This window comes from Perca fluviatilis, chromosome 2, assembly GCF_010015445.1.
Source record: "Perca fluviatilis chromosome 2, GENO_Pfluv_1.0, whole genome shotgun sequence".
NCBI lineage: Eukaryota > Metazoa > Chordata > Actinopteri > Perciformes > Percidae > Perca > Perca fluviatilis.
In genome coordinates, this window is record NC_053113.1 from 47,987,164 (window position 1) to 48,001,529 (window position 14,366).

The window sequence follows — 14,366 nt, forward strand, 5'->3', positions numbered from 1 at the left end:
CAAAGCATCCATATAAAAAAAAAAACATTGAAACATTAAAATTAACACCTGAAATTCCTCTGTTCTCTCTTCCCTCAGAAGTTTGATCTCTCAGAACTTAGGAGGCACATTTTCCACAAGGACACAAGTATCGACTTTCTTGGACGTGATAATTAACTTTTATATCTTGAACAGTGGGCTGCACAAGAACTTAAATTACTTTAATCACCTGTATAATACTGTAGTCTTTCAACTTGATTAGATTTGATTTATTGAAATTATCAAGTTAATGATGGATTGTGGATTTTAAAGAGTCTGGAACCAAACCCACTGCTCACATTTGAAAAGGGTGTAAGCTATGTTAAACATCCATCTGCTTGAAGAATATGGCCTCTTTTCTTGCATGCCCTCCCGTAAACTCCAGAGCTTGCATCAACATGTTAAAACTGTAATGCCTCCCATAAGTATCCAAGTGTATTATGGTTTTTCCTTTTTGAATGCCCTGCAGTGTTTGTGGATTGGGCTTTCAGCGAGCATAAAGCATAAACATATGAGGCTGGTAATAAAGGAACCTGAGGACTGCAAGCATGCAACAGTATGGTAATGCTCCAAGAAATCTTATTTGTGCTTTTCATGGCCTAAGCCTCTTGTCTCTAATCTATTCCACTTGATGTGTAGGTGTGTATGGGTGTGAAATATGCTTTCCTTTCATGGCAAGGATTGCACATTGTTCTTGCCAACAGGAAGGAGAACATGTTAGGCAAGATTTGGCACGATTTTCTAAAATCCAAGCAGCTACAAAGCAGATTCAAAGGAGGAGAATAAAAAGCAGTGTTGCTCTGAGCATTCAGGGGCTTTGTACGCACCACGACATCATCATTTCGTGGTTAGGAACAATTATCTCAGTCACAATACAGATGCGAGAAGATGTCATGACCCCTTAGATGATTCCTGTATCTCCAGGGGAGCCTTCAGGAAACAGACAAAGGTTGCGTTCTCTTTTAGAGAAAAATAAAATACCACACTACTCACGACTGGATAAATATTGCATTTACATGAACCACACATTATGCCACTCCTCAACTATGTCCAGTTAAATTAGTAGATTTCACTGTCAGTTAAATTGAGATGATGAAACCACAATGAAATGGCTGTAACGGCGTCAAATGTGAAGCCTCCTACTGAGAAAATAGAGCCTTTGAGCAGGTGATTCTCTCCATTTTGTAATCCAGAGTTTCAGATTAGACTTCTGCCAAAATATTTAAGAACGATGTTACTGGAAACCCATGGTGGGAGATTTTTTATGTAAAGCCTTATGTTATTTATAATTACCACATTTCTTTGGATTTCTTTTCCTCGGGTAAAAATACTTGCATAGATGTAGGTGACATCTACCCAAAGGGTTGATTTTGCAAATTTAAATCAGAAATGAATGCTTGTTTCTTTTGATTTAAAGCCAGAGTTAAAGAGGCTCTACACAGGTTGTGCCAGTTGTTTATGTGTCGTAATGATGAGCAAATTTATCAATATTCATCAATTCATATAATATGACATCTCTCCATCAATGCGTGTGTATAGGTTGTGTTTATGCTTTGCGTTTGTAATTAGTAAAAAAATAAAATAACAATGGAGTCATTGTGTCTCTTTGTACTCATTTTGTGTCTCTTTGAGTGTCTTTGTAGTCGTTTAGTGTCTCTTTGTAGTCATTGTGTGTCTCTTTCTACTCGTTTTGTGTCTTTTTAAGTCTCTTTGTAGTCATTTTGTGTCTCTTTTAATCTCTTTGTAGTTGTTTAGTGTCTCTTTGTAGTCGTGTTGTCTGTTTGATTCTCTTTGTAGTCGTTTTGTGTCTCTTTCAGTCTCTTTGTAGTCGTTTTGTGTCTCTTTGTAGTTGTTTTGAGTCTCTATTCGTTTTAAAGCTCTTATCAAAATGATCATCTTGTCATCATTTTGCATCTCTTGCGTGTAGTTGTTTTGTTTCTCATTGTAGTCATTTTGGATCTGTAGGTGTTTTGCATCTCTTTGTAGTCATTTTGGATCTTATTGTTGTCATTTTGTATCTCTTTATGATCATTTTGCATCTAACATAGTTGTTTGACTGACTTTCCAATAAGAAATGTTAACTAACTTCAAACAGAGGTTCTGACACAGAGGCCTTAGTCCCATCAGCCTGTGCCTGCTAGGCCTGTTCAGTAATCCATCCATATAGACCCTTATGTAAAGTTTTAGTATTACATATCCTTCATTCATCACTTCCTTTCTCTCGTAACTAACTTCAAGACTATGTGTGCCTTCACAAGTTGAAAATGGAAACTAAAGTGTATGCTGTGAAATGCTCACCGAAGAAGCTTTCCATGTTCAATTGTAAAGCCATTCACACTGTCTTTCACAGTAATAAGCCTCAGTGTTCAGTGCCTGAACAAATGAGATTCACAGTGCTATATTAGATAATGTTAAATTAAATCCATACCTCAAGTTAACTTGCTGCTTCTCCCGGGCTCCTGAGAAGAAAAATCTAATATTGTTTGTGGAATTAATGCTCCTCTGTGAGAAAATCTTTAGAACATTATTGAATGTTTGTTTGCTGGCTTCACTGTATCCATTTTTCTAAACAATAAATAATCCATGTGTATAAAGCAATGAAAGGATGCAGATCACCTGCAGACACTCCACAACTACAGCAGCCAAGTCAAAAGGCTAAATAATGATAAATGCACTGGACTGATAAATGGTGGTAATATCAAGGTGCTAAAATAGTAAAGCGTTACCAACCACATTACTGCGTTACGGTTGGCCAGTTGGAAAACAATTTGAATCCCAGCTCTTACTTGTACTACAGTTTTTAGTGTTCACTGGGTGTATGTTTTTGAATAAGAAAATGTAATTATAGTTATTTAATGTGAAATAAATTTAATCACCTCTTTTATATGTATGAGCATACGGCTGAAAAGTTTCCTCACTTAAGTGTGATTTATGCTTCTGCGTTAAATTTATGCCTTAGCTACATACGTCTATGGAGACACGGATCCTACGCTGTAGAGTTGCATTTCCCCCTAATCATTTCCTGGTTCTTCTTCTCCATAAATAACATGAAATCAAGGAGAGGGTTCACTTTTCCTGCTACAGATTTCCCACCTCGGTCAGAAAGCACAGGGGAGACACTGTGTTTCTCTCACTATGACTCTAGAGTCGCTACTCGCTCTGAAGATAATCACTGTCACTCTCAGGGGCCATCCACACGGAAACGTTTTTTTGTGCAAACACACATGTTTTGCATCGTTTGGGCCGACCGTCCAGACGAATCCTGCAAACGCACTGCCTGAAAACGCACTTTTTTGAAACCTGGTCTCAGGGTGAAAAAATCCGAAAACGGCTCTCGTTTGATAGATAGATAGATAGATAGATAGATAGATAGCACTTTATTGTCCGTATACACGGAAATTTGTCTTGCAATACAAGCTCCAACAATCACCACACAACAACCTAAAAACAAAAGCTATAAACATAGAGACATCAATACAACATAGATACTTAATTAATTAATATGAGGGGTGGGGGGCTGCCCTGCAAGAGTGGTCATAAATAACCATACATATATAGACAAGGTAAAAAGGGTGAGATTAAAAATAAAAAATTGGGGGGAGGAACTATCACTTCTTTGCTTTCCTGTGTTGATTCAACAGAGATATTGACAGAGGAACAAATGAGTGTTTATATTTGTTCTTTCTGCAGTCTGGGACCCTATAGCGCCTCCCAGAGGGCAGGAGTTGATACTCCCCATGCAACACATGGGACGAGTCCTGGGAGATTTTGTCAGCCAGTCTGACAGTATGCAATACTTGGCTTTTCGTGTGAACGTTCTCCACTGAACGTCCCACCAATTTGGAACAAATCCTCAGGAGCCGCAGAATCCTGGCCTTCAGATGGACTGAGAGGCCCCAAACCACACTCGCGTCCCATACTGCATGATACTTTGAATCGTTGACACAAAAAAAAGAAACAGGATTTCGCTGCTCGCTCCGAATGACCTAAGTCTCCTTAAAAAGTAGATTCTCTGCTGTACTTTGCTGCAGATATAGTCTACATGATAGGTCCAGGAAAGGTCACTGTCCACGTGCACTCCAAGGTATTTGAAGGATGAGTTTTGTCTTATGGTTTGATTGTTAATGATTATTGGTGTAATGTGACACTCATGAGAGGTGCCGAAGATAATCTCCTCAGTTTTTTGTGTATTGAGGATGAGGGCATTTAAATCACACCACTTTGCCAGACTATTCACCGTTTCCACATAGAGGTCGGCCCCCTCCCCCTCCTTCATCAGAGCTACCAGTGCAGTATCATCAGAAAATTTGATGATATGGTGGTTGGGTGCAGAAGTAACACAGTCGTTGGTATAGAGTGTGAAGAGCAGAGGAGAGCTAACACATCCTTGTGGGGCACCACAGCTGGTTGTGACCATGGGGGAATATGTGTTATTGACCCTGACCAGCTGTTGCCTGTTATTAAGGAAGGAACAGTACCAGTGAATAAGATAGGGGTTTGTACCCATTTGAACCATTTTAGATAACAATATGTCCGGTTTTATTGTATTAAATGCAGAGGAGAAGTCGATGAACAGTACCCTGGCATAAGGCTTTATTTTCGGAGTGTCCAGGTGTTTTGCAACCAGATGCATTAGAGTGCCAACAGCATCCTCCGTGCCGCGCTGTTGCCTGTATGCAAACTGGAACAGATCTAATATGTCCTGTACAGACTGAGAGAGTCCATAGGATATGATTTTTTCCAATGACTTCATTAATACAGATGTTAATGCCACAGGTCTGAAGTCATTGCACTCCTTGGGGCATGATTTCTTTGGTAGGGGGATGATGTACGATGTCTTCCAGGCCATGGGGACAGTGTGTGTATCCATGGACTGTTGGAAGATTGGTTGCCACACTGGGGCTAACTCCTTACTGTAAGTTTTAAGGATAGAGGCACTGATGTTGTCCGGGCCGGTGGCCTTATGTGAATTAAGCCGACGAAAGACATTTTCCACCTGACCGACTGTAATTGTCACTCTATCCTCAGAGCTGGCTTCGTATGGATGGTGAATACGGATCTGTATCGATGATGTCATCGCCACACCCCTCTTTTACACCCTCTCCCACGGCCGCTGACGCACACAACTGCGTTAAAGCTAAGCCAGCACATCCCATCTCCATGGTTACACCAGCTCACTTCATCTAAATACTGTGTCTCTGCTCCCTGACCCTTCCCTGTGGATTCTACACAAGATATATTGCTAACGTTATGTAGCCAACGTCATTCATGGATTATTGATGTTTGTTTGACTGCCGATGTTAGAGCTAGCTAACGTTAGCGCGCTAACGTTAGCTCGCTACGTAGCGCTGCAATCATGCAAAATAAAAGGCAATCCAACAGCACATTATACAATGTAAACAAAGACACGTTTTCTTGCGGCAGCCTTTATAAAATGAGCAGTGGTGAAAGTGATTATAGTCCACGGATGTATTAAGAGAACGTTATAATCTCATGTTATGATAGGAAGTGGAAGTGACTATGCTCTTCTTCTCCGTTTTTGGTGAATTTCTGTAGCAGAAACAGCGCCGCCTATAGGCCTGGAATATGAAGTAGCGTGTTGAGTCATTTACAAGTGGATTCGTTTGGACGCAACTTTTCTTGAAACGAATCCAGGGAAGACGGGTAAAAAAAAGATCGTTTTGGTACGTGTGGACGGGGCCTCACTCTCTCTACCACACACTCCCCAACGCACACACACACATGCCAGCCCTGCTATTCTCTAAAGAGATCGACGCACACGCCAACGCACACGTATAACCTTCAGGCCACTTACGTAGGCTACGGACGAAAGCTCTGCGTGGAGCCTCCGCAGAAGCATAAATTTCGCTTTATTTATTTTGTCTATTACCACAGTCAATGTGTCAAACCATGAATGCTGCTGAAATGCCCTTGAGCAAGACACCTACTAATTTATTCTAACTGAGCATGAACTCAATGAATTTTACTGAATGTGAATGTGAGACAGACAGGAGTAGGAGGTCCCTGCTGAGGCAAAATGATAGAAAGTCCCTGGTGTGTAGGTGGAAGACGTAACGCAAAAAGGTGCGAACATTTTCCAGAGAGAGAGAGAGAGAGAGAGCTGAGATTTAATGATGATGAAGATACATTTCATGCTGCAATGAGAAATATAAATTAGAGGTTTGTGCTCAGACGGTGTCAACATAGACAGACGCTGTGGTTCATGACTTCGTAAAATGGAGAACATGTGTTAAATGTAAAAGTCTTTTCATTGCCACATTTAATTAGAATACTGTATGCTTAGTCTCCTAATGCCTTTTTGTCACAAAGAGTTTGCACCCTGCCCCCTTTTATTTATAATAATGTTTTAGAACTGTATCTATGGGCACTGATATACTTTTGGTTGCACGCATGATTATTTTGATATAAACAATAGGGATGGGTGGGTATTGTTAGGATTTTATCAATGCTACTACTCTTACCAATACTCCTTATCGGTTTGGTTCTTTATCGATACTCATATCCGTTTTTTGCTTTTTATTAAATTTATTGTTTGAAAAAAGAAACAATTCAGAACAGGATTAGAGTGTATTTATATTTTAAATAAACCAAGTAAATGTTTCTAAAGTAGCAACAGCAAAGTTTACAACAACAAAGTTCCTATGTATCTTAATATCTCACCAGAAAAAAATTATATTTCTGACATACTGAGCAAATTGTGGAAATAATAAAGAGCATACACATCAGTTAGCATCAGTCCTTCCTCCTGTCCTGTGTCCTCCCTTTGCTGAGGTGATTTACTGCAGGTAATGGCATTTTACAAAGATTTGCCAAATTTTAAGTTAAGTGGCAAACTAAGACAGCTTTTGTTCTAGCTTGTTTGTTTGTAAGCTAGCTCAGCTAATAGCTAATTAGCCGAGGTTTTCATGCTTGTGTAAAACATGTTTTTATTCAAGTGTTTCTCGAGAGACCGCGGACAGAGCACATTGATTACATGACTGGATGTATCAGGTAATGTTACGCAGAGGGTGGGGGGGGATGTTTTATGATCATACACAACAACACAAAACATGCAAGAATTAAATCCCCCTTCCAATACTATGGATGAAGAAGTGCCACTTGGCCAGCCATGCCAAATCACTAATGCACTTTGATATTCAATGGAAAATAATCACAAAATGAAATAGCACAACATGGTCTCAACATAAAACACAGAGCTATTAACCCTTTTGTTGTCTTCCCGTCAACCATGCAACTTTTTGTTTTTGTGGGTCAAAATTTAAAATTAAACCTTTTTTCACTTTTCCCCAATGTTTTTGAAGCTTTCCCGGCTTTTTTTAGTGTCACTTCTCGATGCATACCTGTCAAGTATCCCGTTTTGGCCGGGAAAGTCCCGTATTTTACTCTTCTTTCCCGCCGTCCTCCCGTATTAGTATTTTCCCGTAAATCTCCCATATTTTAACCTGCGTTATTAAAAAATAATAATACCCCGGGCCCGAGTGGAGTAAAAAAAAACAAAAAAAAATTGCCACGTGCAGTAGCCTACTACAGGTACTGTAGGTGGCAGTTGTCGCGAGGTTAGTGTGTGAGGTCAGATGATGAGTACGTGGGGGGAAAAAAGAAGAAAAAAAAACAGAGATGGATGATGGACGCTACGACAGAGACGGTGCGCTGCCAAAACTTCTGAAGGCTTTACTATGCATTCCCCATAGCAATGCAAGTTCAGAAAGGGTGTTTAGCATGGTACGAAAGATAAATAGGATGACGTTAGACAACAGAACTGTCTGCGCTCTATTCTCATGTAAAATGAACCACTCTGGCCCAGCCCACAAATACACTCCTTCCAAAACAGTCTTAAAGAATGCAAAGTCTGCAACAAATTTGTACAATAACTCACTAAAAGAGTAAAGAAAAGTTATGTGAAATGAAAAGAAAAACTGTAAAAGAAAAGCAATATGAAATGAAAAGAATGTGTGGAATGAAAATAAAATGTAAAGACAAGCAATGTTATAAATTGTAAATGTTTTCAGCATTCTGCATCAAGTGGTGATTTTAGCTTTCTTGTACACCTGTCTTAAAATGTAAGGGATACTGGAGCTTGGTTGGGGTGGTGGGACTGCTCGCGGTGGGCGCCGGAAAATTTCCCTTATTTTCAAATCCAAAACTTGACAGGTATGTCTCGATGTTTTTGTCACTTTTGCCCGAAACATTTTTTCTTTTCTTTCAAATGCTATACAATTTAATAAAACGAAGAGTGTTGTATGGAACCATCCACGTTATTAGTTTTGACAATTTGGTTGACAGAAACCCAAATTTCGGATATAGAAACTTTTTGAAAATAGGTCAAATTTGACCCGAAGACAACAAGAGGGTTAAAGGGTCCGTGTAACGCTTATCAGTAAAATTTTCTAAGCACAAACAGACATTTGGAAAAACGGGAAAAAAAATTGAAAATGGGTTCAAATAGCCAATTTTTCATTTTTTTCTGCCTTGACAAATTAAAAAAAATGTATCTTTAACCTGTTTTTCCTATTTTCTGTTTTTATTCAGAGGATCAGAAATTTAGAAAATTACAAAATTGCGTCTGGGCTCCATTTATTCAATACTGCTTAGAAAATTGAACTGATATGCATTACATGGACCTTAAAGCCAGAGAGCTGAGTTCACTTTGCGGCGAAAACTAAATACTTTCACCCATTCTCATTCTCCCTCAGAATTTTTTTTATCAAAATTTCTATCTTTTCCAGTGTCAGAGTGTCATCTGGCGGTGCCTGTAGCCCGCTCACAGTCACCTATTGGCGGCTAAACAACTGTTGCTGGTAGCCGGCACCCTGGAGCTCTGTAGCGGCTAAATACATCCAGCATCTGCCGCTCTGATTTTATCGTTCTATTGCACTATAGACTGTTCAGCGCCTTAGTTATTATTTTTTTATTTTTATGGAAATGTCACTCACTAATTCTCTGAAGTACCGATAGTAGAACTGATAACTCTGGAACTTATCAATAGTCCAGTTTTTACTCATTCAATACAGGTTCCCGGGAGCTTCCCTAATTAACAATAAATTATATATGACTATGTGCAATGTGAAAGGTGTTACACCTAGTGATGAGGGATAATTATCATATACCAACTCTGCACTTCCACCTCAGCTCTATGGGGTGTTTTAGAGTCTTTTAGCTCATTGTTTTGGTTTTACGGCTTGCAACTTTGCTATTTACTGTTAATACGGCTTTAACAATGCATTACACCATGTCTACAATGTGTATCCTGTGTTCCTTCAGAGCATTAGTTGTGTGCACATTCTCAGATATTGAGGCTATGCATCCACGATCTGCAACTACAGTAAGCACATGAGATAGAATATTAGGATGTGCAGTGAGCTAGCAGTCTCTGCACAACAATAGCCGGACATTATGAAGAGAAAGTCAAGCTTGTTGTTTTTCTGCAATGACCTTATTAACCATGGTGACCTTCAGCCCTCATCTGCCACCGAGTGGATAATCCTCCTGGTTCAGTAAACACAAAGTATGCGTGCAAGTATCTAAAGAATGGTGTTACAATGCTGTTAAAAGCAAATTAAAATTTCCAAATCATGTTGTTTTCTGATGTCCTGTTCTTAATGTCTATCCATAGTTGGGTTAATTTATGCCACAAGTGGTGAAGCCAAAGACAAATCTTCATACTGGTCAATAAAGTTCTAAATAAAGGTCCCAACCATAGACTGTATAAAATTACCAACATAAGAAAAAAACGACTCCCAATTTTTTCAATGTTGCATGAACAGGGACATCGTTAGGCCTATTTTAGGGGGGCTGAAGCTACCCCAAAATGTTCCTAACGCCGCCTTCACACTGGCAGTTGAAATCAGCTCCGATACGGCTTCGAAACGACCGGAAGTCATTCATTTCCTATGGAGATTCACAGACCACATGCGAATGTGTCCAAACCGGGTCCGAATAAATGCAGTGCGAAAAAAATCAGTTGGTCATCCGGATGCGTTAAAAAAATGTAACTCTTGCGAAAGGCTACGGACGGTTCCATTCTGACGGAAGTTAGCTTTGCTATGGTACTGATAAACAAACCTGCTAATGCTAATTGGTTAGCTAGCAACAGACTTTTACAAACATTATACCGCTATATCACATTTAACCGACCTGACATGTCAACGTCCTGGGCAACTTTTCTCCACGCAGCAGCCTTTCTATTTATATCTGTATAAGAGAGGTCATAGAGAATCGTACATTCAGACACTTATCAGTCGTTCTTGTCTCTCAACCATTTTTGTGAGTCGCTTCCGAAGCTTTTCAACGGTGTAGTACGAAGTCCGCTCGGGGCGTATTGCATATTACGGAGCTGATTTCAATTGCCAGTGTGAAGGCGGCGTAAGCCCCCCTAAATAGTAATAAGAACAACAATAACAATTCGATTTATTTAAATTATATATATCCAGCTACAAAAAAATTGCCGAAAAGTCAGAAGTTAGACAGAAGTACAAAGAGTCGTTGTGCTATCAAGATGATGCACCGCACTGTCTCGTTGCACTGGTGTGAACTGGCAGCTTTCAGAGCGTTGCAGACCGGAGCGTTGCAAGTAACTGGGGGATTCATCTCGTCTCGTCGCTACTCTTTGGTCTGAACTCGCTATGCACCCTCCCCCCCAAAAACACACACAGACACACACACACGCTAATGGTTAAAGGAAGATTGATTACACCTAGTGTGATACAGAGTGAAATTGTAAGTTGCTTTTAATTACCTGCTTACCTTTAGCTATGTTTTCTTGAGGTAAAGGAAAGGGGATTTTTGGTGTGCTATGGAAAACTATAGCCTAGCTAGAGTGAATGAGGGAAATACAAGAAATGGTTAACTTAGCAAGCTAATCACAAATCTTTATTCATTGCCAATAATTCAATTCAATTTTATTTATAGTATCAAATCATAACAGAGTTATCTCGAGACACTTTACAGATAGAGTAGGTCTAGACCACACTCTATAAATTCCAAAACCCCAACAATTACAGTAATTCCCTCAAGAGCAAGCATTAGCAGTGGCTGTTGCGACAGTGGCAAGGAAAAACTCCCTTTTAAGGAAGAAACCTCGGCAGACCCAGACTCTTGGTAGGCGGTGTCTGACGGGCCGGTTGGGGGTGTGATGAACAGTGGCAATAATAGTCACATTAAAGATAATGGAACAGTGACTTCGAAGGTCATCGTGGAAGTTCATGTCATGTCGGATGCGGCGGACGCAGCAGGACGCAGCAGGATGCAGCCGGGAATTGCAGAGAATCGCAGAGCATAGCTCTGCGAAGAAGAAACATAAGGGGCCCTATCTTGCACTCAGCGCAATTGCCTTTGTACACCGACGCATGTATCATTCCTATTTTGCACCCGACACACAACGGACTTTTCCCTCCACAGACGCACGTCGGTAAATTAGGGAATGTACACTGCATGAAAAGTGGGATTTCCGTCCCCGTAAATGCCTGTAAACGCCTGGAAATCCCCCTAATTTTCGGCAGTTATCAACAATTTACAGGCTGCGAACGTCACGTTCGTCCGTGCCACATATTGTCGGAAACGAACCATGACGTATGTGGAGAGCTCCCGCGGAGGTGTTAATGGATCTAATTAGAATATGAATAGGCGCCTGGCCAGAGAACGTCTGGCCTGGCTGGAATTTCCTCACTCAGGATTGGATGAAACCACTACTTTTAAACAAGAAAAATCTCTCGTGATTGGTTGACAGGTCTGTCACGGGTTAGGCTATTGGTCAACCTGGGCCATTATTATTATAAGAATAAAATTATTTATATATATATATATATTTATTTTTATTTATTTATTTCATATATGCTATGTAGTATATTCATGTCATGATTATCATAGTTAAAATGATTTGCCAGGAACGTGCTGTTTATTCAAAGATAGAGCTTTATTGACACAAAACACAAACGCAATCAGAAAAAAAAACTATGTACAAAGCATCGGAGACACACAGCACACACAACAAATATCCCTCGCTCACGAGGAGCAGCACCGTCCACATCTAACCCACGGCCGCCTCTGAGCTGGAGGTAACTGTAAAATCAATCAATAAAGACAATCAGTACTGCGTGATATTTATTTATGGACACAACACACCTATGAATGCACCTAAAAAATATTCACATTGACCAAACGGATCTAATCTTACCCTCTTTTCTTCTCGACCGACTCCGAGCAGAACTCTTCACAGCTTCTGCCCGCGATGCCGCATCTGGTTGTTTCTAGCTGAAGCTCCTGCTGCTGTCTCGTAATGTGTCTTACAGGCAGCTGGAAAACAATGAAATGAGAGTGGTATGAATAAAAAACATAAGTCACAGTAAAATTAAACATGGAAAGATGAAAAAATAAAAATTACTTACACACAATGGCGTCATTATCAGCGTCATGTAAATCTGGACTTGCAGACAGCTTCGAGCAAATATAGGTCACAGCCTCGTTATGAGTCGAGGTTAGTCTGTAAAAAAAAAAAAACTATGGTTAAGATCGGTATCTATTAACGTATCTATGTCCTTATACAGAAGAGTTAATGAAATTCATTAAATGAAAGCATATTCTTTAAATCTTACCCTTGCTCGCTGTCGTAGCGTCTGCTACAGTTTGTCTCAGAGTTGTGAAGACGGGCGGACTGCTTTCTGAAAATTACGGACAAAAAAATACACTTTTATAAAACAACTCACCCTCTCAGCTCTGCCTCAATAATGAATGGCGCTGAAAGCAGCCACAGCTCTGTGCTGCTCGCGTTTAAACTTGGTGGGGTTTAAAACATTACTGCCAAGTCTAAGTAGCCTGTTTAACATCCAAAGACAGTCACTGTACGATCAAGAGTTAATAAACAGTACAGACTAGTGATGGGACGTTTGACACCGAGGCACCGAAGCTTGTATCACTCCCGCAAAGCACACTGGTTCGAAACCCAGTGTTGGAGCTTGTATCGAATTGAAATAAGCATCGCGGACTGATGACGTCCGGCTTGAACGTCACTGAGACTCCGGATGGGTTTGCTGGATTCATGTCGCCGCGTACGCACTACCCGTTAGAATTCACTGGAACATCGCGGTTTATGAGTGTGGCTTTGCAATTTATTTGATTAGCCTATTAATAGAAATTAGCCTATACTTACATACACCTGTACGTAATTCTACATAGCGGTAGAACGTGGCATTGTTGCTGCAGTTTATTGAATCCATATTTAGCCTAATTAAACATAGGCCTACTTCCATTCAAATCCTGATCACAGTAGTTTATATATAGTTTATATATTATAATGTTATATCCAAACATTCAAACATAGGTTTTATATTTTTAATTCCGTCATGTCATGTTCATGTCATTTAACCCTTGTGTTGACTCCGGGTCACATTGAACAGTTTTCAATTTTTGGTTTATATCAGAAAATATGGGGCATAGAAATTAAGCTTGAAAATGTGTAGAAGAAAAATTTAACAATTTAAAACGTTGGAAAAAGCTTAAACAAACCGTGAAAAAAAGGCATCAAAAACGTCGGGAAAAAGTGTTTCTTTCAAGGTTGACGGGAAGAAAACACAAGGGTTAATTCAAGTTCAGTCATGTCATGCCATATGCATGTGTCCATTCTGTCTCTCCTACGTTCGTGTTGAAAGCTTCATTTGGCTGTGTCGAGTTGATAGCCGCTGTCATTTCTGCTGCCTGACCACTAGATGTCACTGGGTTGTCTTCGATGCTTTGATGCTTCGGATCATTTTGCAATACAATCAGGAAGAAGCTTCAGAGGCTTCACAAGGCTTCGTTCGCCCATCACTAGTACAGACTAGCTCGCCGTTTCATTAATAATCATATACTTACGTTGTCTTCTTTTCTGTGAGCGCATCTTTGGAGCCCCGGAGGAGACATGGAGGAGAGAAAAAACGCTCCAAACGTCTTGAACAACTCCTGTGTGTTTCCAAGTGAAGTTTGACAGAGTGTACCGACAACTCTTTTACCATTTGGCCTGAAATATTCCCATGTTTCGGAAGTTTTTGCTCTAAGTCTCGGACTCATCTCCCATGTCCCGCCGATTTTTTTCAAATGGAAGCAGTGAGGGCGGGGGTAGGGGGCGGGGCAGTATGATAGAGAGACCGTGGAGCAGATTAACCAGCAGGGCGCGAACAGCGCACCCACTGGTGTGGAGGTGAATTACAGTGAGTTATAATGGATTACTGGGAAAGTTTAATAACAATAGGACTATTGAAGTCTGGATTATGAGGCCATTTCAGCAGAGCCAACAGCTTCATATGCCATGGACATGTGAATATGGTGCTGAATTTGCCAGTATTTTAAGAAGAGAA

The 14,366-nt window shown here is 40.2% G+C and overlaps 1 long non-coding RNA gene across 1 annotated transcript; it reads right to left on the reverse strand.

The window, feature by feature from the left end:
* Window positions 1–12,004: 12,004 nt before the first annotated feature.
* Window positions 12,005–12,470, reverse strand: LOC120573037. The gene is made up of 3 exons (XR_005641616.1): window positions 12,423–12,470; window positions 12,212–12,330; window positions 12,005–12,096 (listed from the first exon to the last, which is right to left on the reverse strand). It is a non-coding gene; the product is annotated as an uncharacterized LOC120573037 (long non-coding RNA).
* Between the last annotated feature and the right edge of the window lie 1,896 nt (window positions 12,471–14,366).